This window comes from Cyrtonyx montezumae, unplaced genomic scaffold, assembly GCF_038088225.1.
Source record: "Cyrtonyx montezumae isolate F1298 unplaced genomic scaffold, pur_monq_1.0 scaffold_1, whole genome shotgun sequence".
NCBI lineage: Eukaryota > Metazoa > Chordata > Aves > Galliformes > Odontophoridae > Cyrtonyx > Cyrtonyx montezumae.
The window spans coordinates 7,416,081-7,431,718 of record NW_027071825.1 but is presented as its reverse complement, the minus strand read 5'-3'; the positions used below and the strand labels follow the sequence as shown (position 1 = coordinate 7,431,718).

Below are 15,638 nucleotides of genomic sequence, written 5' to 3'. Positions count from 1 at the left end.
ATCTTAATATCATAGCACTTATCCAATCATCCAATTTGATTCTCAGTGAGGGCTAGCAGTAAAGGGCACATAGCAGGAGAAGCAATACAGTTAGCAGGCCATCCAGCACACCATCAGCTTTCCGTGAGCACCACACGCCCCATCTCCTCTGTTCCCTGAGACTACAGAGGCACGAGCACCTCAGCGGATCCACATTTTGTCAACTGTGCCTCCAGCATATCTACACCATACTTTGACACCCCAGAACCAAGCAGCAACAAAGAGCTCATCCACTCTCTGATTAGCGCTGTACTTTGTTTCCTGGCCGCAGATGCCAGGCTTCAAGCCTTTCCTAAGGCAGGACTCAGCCATGTTCTTAGCTCCCTGCTCCCACTGCTTGCACAACACAGCAGAGATGAGAGGGATTTTCCCTTCTTCCCTCTTCCAGAAACGTCAAGTGCTTTCTGCTAGATCAAAGCAGAAGAAAATTAGCCAGTCACACCTCTGTCTGATTGCGCTGACAAGGCAGTGGCACACCAGCTTCCCAGAACAGCTACGTGCATGCTGCCAGCTAACCACAGGTGCAACCTACTTCGACAAGCAGAGCTATCCATCACACCTGATTCAAACTAACAAGCTCAGACAAAGAGGCCCACTCTGTGCCAGCTCAGAGTCTATAAAGCAAAAAAGTTATGGCAGATGCGATGTCCTTACCCCATGTTTGTTTCCTTAGCCCTCAGTGGGCCACAGAGAACAGGCTAGAGCCACTATCGTCTCTAATGGGTGCAGAGATGGGTGCCTTCCAGGCACCCATGCCCCCCATATCTGGGCTTCTAGTACTATTAGCGGAGACTACAGCCCCAACATGGCTCTGCTCCTCAGCCCTGTGATGAAACATCAGCTGAGGTGTGAATTTTGCATGCCCATATACACCTCTCATGCCAAGAATATCTTCCTCTGTCTCCCCTTGTCTCCTCTGGAACCTTCACAAGGAGGAGTGAAGGAGTTGGTTTTGGTTAAACTTCCTAAATCGTTCCTTTATTTTTAATTCTGCATGTGCGAATGCAGAAATAAAGCGATGCGAAGGGCAGGAAATTCTTCTGGTTTACATCCCTGGTGTTTGGTTGGATGTGCAAAGTGAGTGAGAAGGAACTTAATCATGGTGATTTTGCGACTATGAGAAACAGACTACCCTGCTTCCTGACCCTGATTTATATTAAGAGTTGAATCTAATGGTACAAATACCCCAGTGGTATCACAAACTTCCTCTGTAAGCTACACCAACAATCAGTTTCGCATCCTCTCCTCTCCTTCCCCTGACTGCTTTTATAGTAAAGACACAATAACAAAACAAACATTTTTTTAATAAACAGGCCTAACCCCTTGTTATTAGATGATAACCAACCCCAGGATGTTACCAAAACAGCGCAGCACGTGCTGTTAGCAGCAAGCACACCAGCTCCAGCCCTGCTTTTGAGCCCTGTCAAACCCCTCTCTGGAGGTAACAAACAGCATGAAACCGCTTCTGATCAACCCATGTCCCCAGCTCACATCAGCATGCCTAAAAATAAACACGTTGTGGCCTGACTAGTCATTATCTCATTGCATACAGCAAGGCTCTCACAAGGCAGAGGCAGGAGGCCAAGACAAGGGATCTAGTTCAGAGCATCCTCCTGCAGGCTCTGGGCAGAGGGAAGGCAGCAGTCCCAGGAGAGCTATACCAAGCTGTGCAGTTAATTCTTAGCTCTCTGCTTGCATACAGCGTGATGCGTGACTTAAAACAACTCGCTGTCATCTTCATTCAGTGCTGGAAGAGCAGCATTGTGCTGAGGCCAGCCCAGCCCCTAAACTGCACTCTAGAGAGGCTCTGTCCCTCTCATCCTGAGCTACAGTGCATCTGGAGGGCAGCCAACAGCGCCCAAAACATTAGGTATGCAAGTAAAAAAACTTCCTTTGCCCCTTGTTCTCTTAGAAGCACTTCAGGCCAGAGCTACCAAGGGATGCTCAGGCATTTGCTTTCTGCTGAGCACAGCTCGGGTGACAAAGCTCTCATCTCAACAGCAGAGCCAAATGAAAAATGAGAACATCTACAAACAGGTCTCTGCTTCGTGACACCAATCCCTCTCTGCTAAGAATTACTGTGAGTGGAAAGCTCAAGTGGAGTTTAGTTCAAGCTTAATGAATTATGTTCATTTTCCAGCACATTGTCTTGGCTGATAAATCACAGCTTCACGCACCATTAGCATGCAATGATTGGAATATTTAATCAAAGGCCAGCTTTTTGTATCTTACCTTTGAAAAACCAGATTTGCTCATTGGAACAGTTTTGAACCATTACACACACTTATCAGGAAAAATCTTTGTTTTATATCAAGTGTCACAGTATTTAAAGTTCCTACAGCCAAGCAAAGTTTAGAAAAAATAAGTGGATCACTGATCTCAACAGATGCAAAAGGATTCAGGATGTTATTTGAAAGGACTGCGGAGAAATTTATGTAGGAGAACAAACAATTCTACATTGACAATCAATTAGAAATGTTAATTCGCTCTATGCTTGGATCTCTGAATAAAATCAAGACCCTTTTGTTCTCACATGCCATAAAACCCAGTTTTGAAGACAAAAAGTATTACTATTTTGTTTTGAAGCTCAGAGATTGCTCCCCTGACTATATCTGCTTCTCTATTCCAGGGTCACATCTATGTATGCTGTGAATGCCAAAGCCTGTGCTTAATTCAGCCTGTAGGCAGCCACAAAACTGTTGGCAAGAAGGCCCTTCGCACTTGAACGTCCCGTCCTCTTGTATCTATTTATGTTTCAAAATGTGAAAAAAAATCCTCACTTGTTTCTGCCACATGTTCTCATAAGCCTGAGGAAAAACTGTTTGGAAATGGTTTGTCAACAAAAGTATAGAGCTATCAAAGGCAAAAACACCTCCTACAGAAGGGTGAAGCGAAGGTATGTAAAAATGAATACAAATCTGCACTTAAACAGGGTTTCATAACTCCCTTCTGAGTACAATTTGTGCTCCTGGATAGGAATGAGGTCTCATATTTCCAGAGGAGTGGGTGCTTTTGTTTGCTTCTTGAAATGCTTGGTTGAGCAGCAGTGCAGAGCTGTAAAAATCAGTTTATTTTAATGCGCTTTATGGGTCTGATTGTTAACAGAAAAGGCCTGAGGGTTGTGCGACTCTGCGTTTCTGCACTCCTGCACTAAACCTTCATGTGTATGATCTCCCACACTGAGTAAATGCTGTATGTGGCCACATGAAGCACTTGTTGTGCCCTAAACAACTTCTGTTTAGGCACAGCTACAACAGCCGCAGCATCAGTGCCATCAGCAACCCCATGCCTGAGGATTTCCACCTCCTGAAGAACCAGCTCTGGGAACAACACAGGCTGCACCCGGGACTGCCATGAGCAGGATTGCCAGGTGCACAGCAGCACAGGAGAGGTTGCACACATGGTACAGCAATACAACAGAAACAACATTTGGTCAAGTAGGGATAATCGCTTCTATTTGTCATTCCTTCTCTAAGTCTTGTTTGCCTTGATCTTGTCATCCCCTCCTTGCCTGAGAGCCCCTTCTCTCCAGTTCTTCCTGCCTTTAAACCTACAGCAGGAACCTGAGATGTGAACTTCCACACTTTTACGGTTTCCAAATCCACGTACAGATCCAGTCTGGATCCAATTAAATCAGATCTTCTGTGGTAAGAACAAGAAAGACAGTGCTCAGCTTTGTGATGACAGCAGTGCTGTAAATCTGGCCCTGATTTCTCTGCTTTAGCCCACTCTTCATGTGAACCCTTGCTATCTAAGGCAGATGCACAGGATTTGTTCTTTTTTTTTCCTGAGTGAAGAAGATGAACCCCACTTGAAATAGCAGAATTCAGAATAGCAGACTCTGAACTTTCAGCCAATATCCACATTTTGCAACTTGAAAATGTGTCAAGGAAGTGGAGTCATCTCCAGTGAATCTGTAAGAGTAAGTATTGCTCTGAGCTACCATGTGTGGCATAATAGGCAAAAGCTTGCATCCACCCATCTCATGCTTTCCCAACACTTCACATTAACATTACTGTGCTCAGCACCCTAATCAGATTTGTTTGAGATGAATGGTGATTGGCACACAGAGGAATGAATTCACATTTTTCACCCAAGCTGAGTATTCTGGAAAGCTAAGGGGTCAATATCAGAGACAGTGTCTTTCTCTTATTATTCAAAGATAAAGTAATGCAATGCAATTACTTTGTTAAAGGCTCCCAGTTCTTAGAGGGCAAACATGCCAATACGCTTTTCAGATCTCAGCATGAACTCTCCATATTTTCCTGGAAAAAATTCTCTCCCTGAAAAAATCACCAGGTTTTGAACCCACATAGCAGGAACTCACAAGAACCCACAGCCATCTACAGACAAGAGACCTGAGACTCATGCTCTGTGCTGCAAGAGTAGCAGAAACCCACATACCACCACATCCTATATCTTCAGAGTTTGACTGGATGGACAAAGTGCTGTTCTCTAAATTGTCTTCCCTCCCCTCTCAAACAATAACTTTTGCCAGTGATGGCTAATCATCACCTTTTCCTATCTGATCAGGTGGTTCTTTCTTCCAAACCCCCTAATGAAGGGCACCTCAAGCAGAAGCCAAACAAAAAGCCTCACTTGTGAGACAGTCGATGTGATAAGCAGAAGAGGTTCACATAGCTCTCTGGAAATCCCTCTCCTTGTTGTTTCTGAAAGAGTTTTGTTAGGAAGATCCCTCAAGTCCAGGACAAAGTTTTTATTCACACTCACGGATCCATAAAGAGAAAGACAGGATACATAAAGAACTAGAGATTTTGGTTCAAATGGCTCAAAGCAGGTATTAAAAAGCTCTTGAAGTTGCGCGCTTTCCTCTGTATTTATGGAGGATGAAAAAGTCTCTCTCTCTGGCTGATCCCAAAAGTCATCCTGAAACTGAGAAGCTTTCAAAGAACTTTACTGAAAACAATATATGTATCTCCCCAAAGCTTCCATTTCAAAGAATGAACATCAATGAAGGCGTTTTTCTTTACTTACTTCTATCTATGTGGAATGATGTGCATTTCACAATTCTTTTGCCAAGTTTTACAGTAGTCCAATGAAGTTTGCATCTCACTTTGTGGGTGGATCAGGGAGCTCAGGCAGACTGCTGTGTGACCCGCTTGGTGGCAGTGTTGAAGACCTTGCGTTCTGATTTACACCACACTCTGAGTTCTTAGATGCACTTGTTCTCTGGAGAACTTTAGCCTGAAACATCTAACCACAGACCTGGAAGTGATTCTAAATATATTGTAACAAGTGTTGTTAATCACACCCACTCTCTCATAGCATGGCCTGTAAAACAAGAACAGAGTGAAGAGGACTTCCTACTTCCCATATACTGCCAGCAAATGCGTTTCCTGTGTTGCTGAGCTATACATTTCACTGGGAAGGGATGCTCTCTAGTGGTTAGAAAACGAGACTGGAAAAATAAAACAATCACTTCCTGTCTCTCCAGCAGTATGTTACATACCAAGAGGTAAGCTGTCCCATTTCTCCGTGCCTTGGTTTCCCTGCATGTCCACAGCTCACAGTAATCCCCTTTATATACGGGAATGGCTCACATGAAAGTTGCTAAATATTTGATGGGGAGGTTTTAGATTAAAGTTAAGTTCTATTGCCAAGTTGCATTAGGTCAGAGTAAAGAGCATTTAATGGGAAAAGGTGAAAACTGGTACAAAGAGAAAGATCTGAAATGCTTCTGTCAGATCTTCCCCCCATTTTTATTCTAAGTCAAGGAACTGCTCTTTAATTTGATTGCTCCTTATCTCTACCTAGGGCACCACAGATTTTTATATAATTAAAATTTCCTTGACAATTGCCAAGGATTTACAACTTGAAATGTTTCAATTTTTCTTATATTATGTCTTAGCATCAAAGAATCTGTACTCGTTTTCTAAGTATGGGATAAAGACGATTTCTAGTGGGAGACAAATGAATCAAGACCTTGACACCCCTATTTTTTTCCCTCTTTTTTCTTTTTCTTTCCTTTTCAAAAAAAAAAAAAAAGAAAAAATACATCTGGTTATTATTGAACAGAGGCTTTCATGTTTTAATGATAAATTGTCTTCTCCCGCTGTAACAATGTCCCCAGACAGCTTGTCTTGGCTGAAATGTCTTCTAAGAGCATCTGCTTTTGATCTATAGGGGTTTTAAATCTTTGAATCTAATCTCTAGCCTGACTGACTTGAAAGCTGATTTCCACAAAAGCAGAGTGTGAAACTTGTAGAAACCCTTTAGTGGAATCATTTGAAATTGTTTAAAAGACTGTATTGACAATAATCAGTACGTCCTTATGACTGTTTTCTGGATATATATATATATATAATATATAGGAGAGACATAAGAAAGGAATTTAACAAATGCCTCAATGGTATTTCCATGTAATCTGCATACGTTGTGGCTCAATGCTCTAACAAAGAAGGACTGGAAGCCTTCCAGAGCACAATATTTATGCCATGTATATCAATTAAGATAATTGCCAATTATATTGATATGTCAATTAAAGTCAAGTGACTTTAAAAGAGTTATGCCTGCTCTTAATTTAGTCATGTGCATAAACTGTATGTGCATTTACAGGGAGTCAGCTTAAACTTCTCAGTGCTGCTCACATCCAGCACATAATCACCCTGTTCCTTTTGCTCGTTCTGGTCCATTTTAAGCTACAGCTCACTATGGACTGTTAAGAGAGGGATGACAAAAGTTAGCACAGAGCTCTCCGCTGGTAGCACAGTTCTGGCACACAGTCTGCCTTCGCTTAATACGTGGAGAGCAGATTTTGATTTCACCCCAACATAAATGAAAATAGGAGCTGACCAGTATATACACAAGATTTCTGTGGCAAAGTAGAAATGACTGCGGTCAAATGAAAGAGAACCTCTTAATGCTGCAATATACATGCATTTTGTGTGCGTCTGTGTGCATCATAAATATCCTCTAAGAGCTCCTTTGTCTATTAAGCCCCACATAGCGTTTTGAAACACATTAACAGTGGCAGATCCTCATCAGATGAAGGTTAGGTTTTACTGCAATTGAATGGAGGTTTGGACAAGTTCAAGACAGTTTGAGGAGAATATTTCTTCTCGATGAACTTTCTGGTTAGAATGTAATGGAAGCCAGGCCCCAACCTCCCAGGCCTGAGGTCTGCAAAACCAAATCACAACAATTGACGAGGTTTTGCTAAACCAAAGCACTTCATGTTTTCTCATTACAAAGATGGGCTAAAAGGGGAACCTTTATTCAACTTTTTACTCCTTGCACCTTAGCAGAAGTGCTGCAACAGGACTAAATGATGATGCATCTCCAATTTCAGGTTTGCCAAAATGATAACCCTGTCAGCTAGCTTCAAAAGGCCTGAACACAGCCCGTCCCAGGCCATCCACAGACTTCCACTAAGCTCATTGCTGAAAATTAATTCTAGATACTCCACTAAAACTTCTAACTATTCCTGTGGCTGACTGGGCCAGAGACAGGATGGAAACAACCATTCCATAGCCTCTAAGCTCTGTTGCTTCAGTCCAAACCAGAACTCCAAAGCAGGGATGGGATGTGAAAAGCAATCAAAAACAACATTGCAAAAACACATAGCCATCCTAGTAGTAATGCTCAATTTGGCTTTGGTCCTAGGCACGAGTTAATATTTGGGAAAAGTGGAGTTATTTCCTCAGATTTGTTTGCCCATTTCTCATTAGCTAAGCATTTTGTTACTCTGCAGTCCAGTGCCTAGCAATGGTTTCTGACTCAGTGAGAGAAAATTGAACAGATTACTTCTAGGATGTTATAAAACTGGACTGATAGAATAAATACATGGGCTGGAAATGGTCAATAAACCTTCAACTGAGCCAAGAGGCACCCCTACTCTAGGAAATGCCTATTTCTATAGGTCAGCATAGAGTTTTTTTGTCTCTAACGTGATGATCACCGAATGATAGGATTCTCCCTGGACTTCAGGGCCAAGTGAAGAATTTTGCACCGAGGGAACACCTTATGAGGCATTTAATAAACTGAACCATTATCCACAAGTTGTTCTCCTGTCACAGTTGTTGCTCTGACTCAACAAATACCTGAGCTGAATTTGAAATTCCCCTCCCCGGATGCATTTTCTGCTGTTACAAGGTTTATTTTGTGAAGTAGAAACCAACACAAAGAGACTGCAGCTACCAAACACAAACAGCAATACAACCCAGCTTTCCTGTGCCAGTTTCTGGCAGAGACACCACGGCCTTGCTTTGCTCCAGCCAACTCTAATCAAAGGGGAGATTCAATGGGAGTGCACCCATTGCTTCAGCAGGCAGCATGAAGCCCAACAGCTGGCAGCAGCTGGCAGCACACGTCCTCGCTGCACTGCAGTATCACTGCAGATTTGCTAACCCTCCTGTTGAGTGCAGTTATGCATTAGAACTGCTAATACGCAGTGATTTTGCCTTAAGCTTGAAAGCACCAGAGGTTAAACAGATTTTGATATAGGAGCCTACAAGGAACACTCTATTTAAAAAGCCTATGCATCACTGGCTACAACTGAAAGGATGATGAGTGGTAGGAGGAGATGAAAGGTAGTTCAGACATGGGTATGATGACAACAGTAAAGGGAAATTAAATACACTGCAGGGAAATAGAAGCCATAATCATCTTGGGTTTGCAGCTCATGAACAGTGAAAAGCTTATGTGATGAAACAGCAGGTAGAAGTGCCTTGAGACTCAAGTTTTAAGGCCCCAAGAGTTTAAACTTGACATTCAAGCCCTTTAAAGTTTTATGAGGGCATCCAATAATTCCTCCTGCTCAGCCCCACCGCCTGATGTGCTGGTTGTTTGATTTACACACCTTCCTGAGTGTACAAAGAATTTCAGGAAAAGCATGCAGAAACCATTGTAGGCCTGTAATTAAATAGCTCTCATGCAGCTTAACCTCTCTGATAATGAATGTTCAGCCTCGTTTCAAAAGTCCACAGCATCTCTGGCTGGTGAAAACTGACACAACCCCACCAGGGACTAAAATCACCAGGACAATTTTTACCCATAGAACTACAATACACCCAGTCCAAAAATGTGCTCTCTGCTCTTACTAATTCAGATAGGGATTTACACACTTGAGCATCCTCTCAAAAATATAAGCCTGGACAACACCCCCTGCTAGCAAAGACCTTTCAGCAGAGATCTGCAGCTATGCCACACCCACTGCCATCCTTCATCAGTGCTTCTGCCACACAGCTACATGCGCAACACACCAGAAGTCACTGGAAACACAAAATAACAGCATCAGCTTTAGTGACCTGGTCAGATTAATCAACAACAGAACCTATACCTAAAAAAGCATTCTATTAATTATATCCTTGTCCTGATGATACTAATTACAGCTTACTAATTACACTGGAATTGTACACAATTATGTTAATTATCTGGTTATGCAGTAATGCTACTCTTAATAGATACCAATCTTTTTTAACCTCAAATAAAACTGATGCTTCTTTAAAAAGTATCGAAAACAGTGAGCGTTCCTTCCTTCCTTTTCCTCACCTTATCTGTTCTTCCCTCTTTTATAACTTCAGAAAATATAGATGGCCAGCATTTCCAGTCACAGCCATGAATTAGACACCACTGATGAGCACAGCTGTCTGGTGTCTCACTGTATCTTGACCACTTCAAGCAGCTTCATGACCGGCAATAAACCAAGCACATGCACGTTGTGCTCCTTCCCCATTACTTGCGGGATCATTTCAGACAGACTCTAGGAGACGTTTGCAACCTATGCAAACATTTGGAGACTGTCTGGTAATATAGAGTCTGCAGTATAACGTGGTCCAAGCTTCTATGAACTCTGGAAAATGTGTTCACAAAAATTCTTCATAGGAGACATGGGAGAGATATCACCCCCCAAATCAGAGATGCAAACTTCAGAGTACACTTAGCTTGAGGCATCGCAAAAGAAGAGAAGTTGTCTATGCTAAGATCCCATTTATTCAGCAAAGAATAAGGGAAGTTTGCCTTGTTCATGGTGTGAAGAAGAGTAATGCAGGATTAAAAATCCCCTGGAACACATCTACCATTTGATGGAATGGAAGATGGGCAGCAGATATAACCCACTATGGTTTATTAGCACATTGCATTTGGGAAAGGGACAAAGAAGAAACACTTTGTAACAGATTACTTTTGAAAATTAAGTAAGCTTGAATAGATTAATAATGTAGAAAGGTGAAGTGCGTATTGGAACAGAATTTCTAACACACATCCACAAATACTGAGGACATCAGCCTACAGTCAACACTGTCACACACTGACACAGCCCAGAATAACATCTTGATTGCCTGTAAGAAGCACTTTGCCAACTTTTAACAAATCATATCAGTGTTGTTTTGTGCATGTGTTTTTCATCAGACAACTTCAACTTCTCATTCAATGTTTTTTCTTTCTTACAACTCAGTTCCCTTTGCCCTATCTGACTGTGCCTTCTTTGGGCACACCTGTCTCAGCTCCTCTCTGATAGCTCTTAAATCTCTAGGCTAGTTTCCATCAAAATAATGGGAGAATAAGACCATTAACTTCCACATCTTCAACCAAGAAAAGTAACAAAATGTGGGAGGAAAAATCTCAAAAAAATTCACGAAACAAACATCAAGGCTGCAGCACAAAATCAACCCTTACTATACAGGGAGAATCCAGACTAAAATAACTTCCAGTAGAAATGTGGTCACAGTGGATCAAATCTCAAAAGAACAGTACACAAACCAAAAAGGTGATAAGGGGACTGCTCAGCATCTGCAAATAGAGTCCTGTGTGGCTGTGAACATGTAGGCCATTCCCAAGGGATATCTTAACAACCAGCAATAGCCAGATGGCTCCAAATATCAGGCCTGATTCTGAATGATCTACTGAAATGACACCTTTTTCTGCAGTTGTATCCCTGTCACAACACCAGGCATTGGGATGGCCCATTTCTGATAGCTCACTGCAACCAGGAGATAGCGAGCCTGCCAGTGTCAACATACCCATAGCCTCCAGTGCTTCAAGCACAAAAACTGGAAGTAAGTCAACAAACAATAAGGGCCATGCTTCTACTCTTCAAATCGTGAGCCAGCTCTGCCTTTGATGCTATACACAAAGTTTCCGTGTTCTTGTTTTTCTAATTCCTGCTGATTTGATTGCAACATATGGCCAGTTTCAGCAATTGACAAAATATTTCCTTTTCTATCCTACTTACGTCAGAGCTTTCTGGAGCCACAGATTCCTGTGACCTAGCAAATAACAATGAGAAGCAGCAACATATCCTCTGCTTTCAAAACCAAAACACCACAGCAACAGCAGATACTCAGCTTTTCTCACCCACAAATTTCCATCACTTCACACAGGATGGCTGCTGTGTTGTTTTATTCTGGTTTTGATGATCCCCTTTTCACTCATGATCCGGCCAAAATACAGACAGATACTGGGAGCATCTGAAAGAGATTACCACAGTCTACTGCTCTGACAGGCTCCAGATAACTGACAACCAGGGCAGACAAAAGAGGCTGAAAAGATACACCAGTCATTGATAGGTTTCAATATGAGTTTTCAAGCTAACAGTGCTAAAATTTAGTATTTATTAGACCAGCCTAAACTTTTATGGCAACTATTATATCATTACTTCCAACTCTCAAGTTGTACTTTCCACTAGTAGGTCCCAAAGTACTTTCACAATGAAAAACAGTGCCTTTTTCTTATGGCAAAGGAAGAGGTGATATACCCAGGGCTACTGAAGAACATCCACAGCAGGATGGCACACACAACCAAGGTCTCCTGAGGCATTCAACTCGTGTGACCTGGGACATCTCTTACTGGGAAGGTCATTCACCAGCTGGCCATCTCCTTGTAGGACAAACTGGGGACTCCAAGTAACATCTTTCTAACCAGGATGATTTTCAAACACAGAATGGAACTCTCTTCCAGTTAGAAACCAACATTTGCCTCAATCAGGTCTTTCCTGACCCTCCAAACAAGAGGAAAAACCACAGTTGCACTGCCCTAGGGATCAAACAGAGGAAGAGAATGTTAACCTAATGGTCAGAGAAGAAAAGCAGCCTTCCTGAAAAGAAAAAAAATAAAAAATCTCACTGCAATCATTATGCCGCCTTTTTCTCCACAGACCAAAGTCCCCATTCAAACCTTCCTCAAAGCACCAGGGTGGTGGTTGCTTTATGAGGCTTTCTGGCCAGAGCGCCTGAGGAGAGGTTTCTGTAGCTGGGAGCTCAGCCCACCGAGGTTAACCAAGCTACAGCTCCAAAGGGGATTTTATATAAACCTACCCAAATTGAACCATTACTCTCTTTTTTCCCCTGAAGCATCCTCCTTTTCAGGGTTTCTAAAACAAACAACCCTTTTCCCTCCTCTTTCAAGCAGCAGAGCCTTTTCCACATTCAAAAGGGACCAAAAATACATTTAACATTACCAGTTTTGAGGCAGCTCTGCCCCACCCAGGGAGCACCATGCTCTGGGCCCTGGCCCATGTGCAGGGCAACGAACACAGCAGTTCAGTGCACTTGGTACGCACTGCCCATGCTAGCTTGGCACATCACTGGTGTAGTACAATTATCTGTGATTTTTTTTTTCCTTTTTTTTTTTCCTCCCCAGTTCTTCTTTTATTATTGAAATACAGACCATTTCATGTGACAGTGCTTCAAGCTTTATCACCACTGGAGTGTTATTTTTCTTACTCCTGTAATTTTGTCCAGCTGTGGTGGCAGCTCGGGATGGGTAGCAAGGAGAACATTCCTTTTTGAGTTGCAGGGCGACCTTTCCAGGCTCCAGCACTCTATTTATTGCACTGGCGTCCTGAAAATAAGACAGGGTGTGGAGGGTTTGCCCTACAGGAACAGCTTCAATTAGATTCCCTAATAAAAACTAGAGAAATTAGATAGATGGGGATAAAAAGTGATCTTTTCCATTGTCTTTGACCGTTTTTCATTAATCACATTTAAGCTGGAATAGGAAAACCTTACTCATTTTCAAGACTGCTTCTGGTACTTGCTGATATACAGAAAACTGCATGACTGAAAGCATGCAACTATTAGGCCTCTGTTCAAAAGGCAAAGAAAGAAATAAACAGTTCATGGAGAAATTTATCGGAACAATTTCATACAAAAACAATGGGGTCTTTCCTCCCCATGCAATATCACCTCTGGTTTTGTTTTCTCTTTGGCAAATACCATAACCAGAGATTTTCCAAGTTCATTTCCAGGAAAACAGATTTCATCAGCGAACACTACAATTCCATGGAATTTTATCAGCTGACAGTGATTTCTTGCCAGAAATCAAGACCATTTTTCAACAGAATAAATCTTTACTGATTCTAGACATGCAACAGTAAATCATATTTAAAGTCATATCTATAATTTGCTGCTTTCAAGGTCTCGATATTTGGACAAAAGACAGTAATATTAGTTTTATGATGTTAGAAAAATCACCTTCCCCAGTATTCTGAGGCTCTTTTTTCCTAGTCATCACATAGCACTACATAATAGGAGACTGCTGTAATAAGCTGTCAATATCTAATTCACTTTGGACAACTTTGAAATGTGTACCTGTCTAAATACAGAGACACATTTTAGGCACCTACTGCTGCCTACTACGTAGACCACAATGCAGACACCCATGCTCCTCATAGGGTCACTGGTGAAATAAATATTGTAAGAAATGATCTGGGTGGCTCTCAAACGCTTATCTTTACAAGAAGGAAGTTCCACTAAGAGGTGCGTATTTCTCCTTCTCTCCACTTATAATCGATTGTAAGAAGAAATAAAACAAACAAAAAAAAGCACTGTAACTAGAGACGCCCTATCTGCCTACAGCTCAGGTTAGCAGATTTACCTAGGAATACCAGAGCTACTCCTGCTACAGCAGTCAGAAAATCCCCATGGAGAACTAGAGGGAGAAGCAGCAACATTCTTATCCTTTGAGGTTTTAAGAGCTGGCTGGGCAAGACCCTGAGCAGTCTGACCAGACTGTGAAGTCAGCCCTGCTCAGAGAGGGCTGTGGGACTAGAGATCTGCAGAGCTCCTTTTCCAAACTAAATTACTCCACAGGTTTATGAAAGAGGCTTTATAGGAGCTGGCATTACAGAGAGATGTGCACAAAGTGCCCCATCAAAACATATTCCAAACCACATAAAATAGGCATCATTAACATTTTGCAGAAGAACACACAAATCCCCACACCAGGCCCTTCCAGCCAGCCCATCAAGTTCAGCATCCTCTTCCTGCACAAGCCCATGGCAGAGGCATCCATAAGAAGTGTGTGAAGCCCCACTATAAATGACTTCAGAACACCATGACCAAAAGAAAAATTCTTTCCTAATCCCAGACAGCTAGTAATGGGTAGATGCCCTGAATGCATTATTATCCTCGTTAGATTTACACCTATGCATCGTCACTGGGGATGTTCTTACCGCCCACACCAAGGACGTGTTTTCCTGGCACACACTGGAGGCGATACAGGGCTTGCTCAGGCCTTTGCTACTCAAGCTAAGCTACCGTATGCCAATAAAATCTTTACGCCACACCATCTTGCATTAGGCAATATATATTTATACAGTCTGTGTGGTAACAGTAAGTTTTTTTTTTTTAAGGCAGAAGTATGTAATAAATGACATCCCTTTAAACATACACAGACTTTACATTTCAGCACCTTCTGCCTTACACTCCTCCTACAACCTCAGCTCCTATATTTTGTTATGAAATTTATGGGTTTATGCATACCAAAATTGTGTGTGTGTGTGGACTGCTACCACCAGGGTGGTCTTGGAGAAAAGAAGCAAATAAGATGCTCAAATTTGATTACAGGATATAATAAAAGTCAAGACTTCTTCCAGCTTATTCTCATATAGACCTCTGAAAGAAGAAGAAGAAAGAAGTCTTTCCTTTCCCCCCCCTCTCCCTTTTCCTTTATAGGAACTGGAACAGCTTTCTCCCCACCCAACAGAGTTGGCAGTGATAGCCAATTCTCCTGTGTTTGAACCTTAGAGTATGCACTTCAGAAACTCACGTGGTGAAAACTAACCCCAGAATACCCAGGAGACAGCTGAAAAACCCATTTCAAGGGCAATGCTTTGATTTCTTCACATACACAAAATTGGACTTTTTTTTTTTTTCAGTCAGAAATTCTCCAGCCTCTGAGCAAAGGGAAAACTGCAGCGATTACTCCTGCCATTAGATGGCTGGATAAATATTTACCCTATAAGACCATATATTAAGGAATGAGCTTTTTCTTTTTTTTCCCTCCTCAAAATACTGTTTCACTGTCTCAGCAGTTGTGAATGGTTCTGGTGTCTCTCCCAGTGTGAGCAGCCATTTTGCTGATGTATCATCTCGCTTTTGCTGGAAAGGGATTACAGACTGACACCATTAACATCAACGGCAGCATACCCAAGCGTTGCTTCACTGCACCCTCCACGTTGTGTTGTCATTTATGTCGGAGCAAAATAAACACAGAGTGGTCAAAATATGCCACCAGTACAAAATGAGAACCTTCCCCACTCACCTTGCCCTTATTTTCATTTAGTTATAAATGACTAACCCAGGGACACGCTGTGATGTCTGAAAGTTGAGAAATTTTGGTTGGGTAGGCCTTAACTCACC

General features: G+C 42.1%; 1 protein-coding gene across 1 annotated transcript in view; it reads right to left on the bottom strand.

Annotated features, from left to right (window-relative positions):
• Positions 1 to 15,638, bottom strand: part of TRABD2B (TraB domain containing 2B) — a 256,399-nt gene that overhangs the window by 184,784 nt on the left and 55,977 nt on the right. The window lies entirely within an intron of this gene.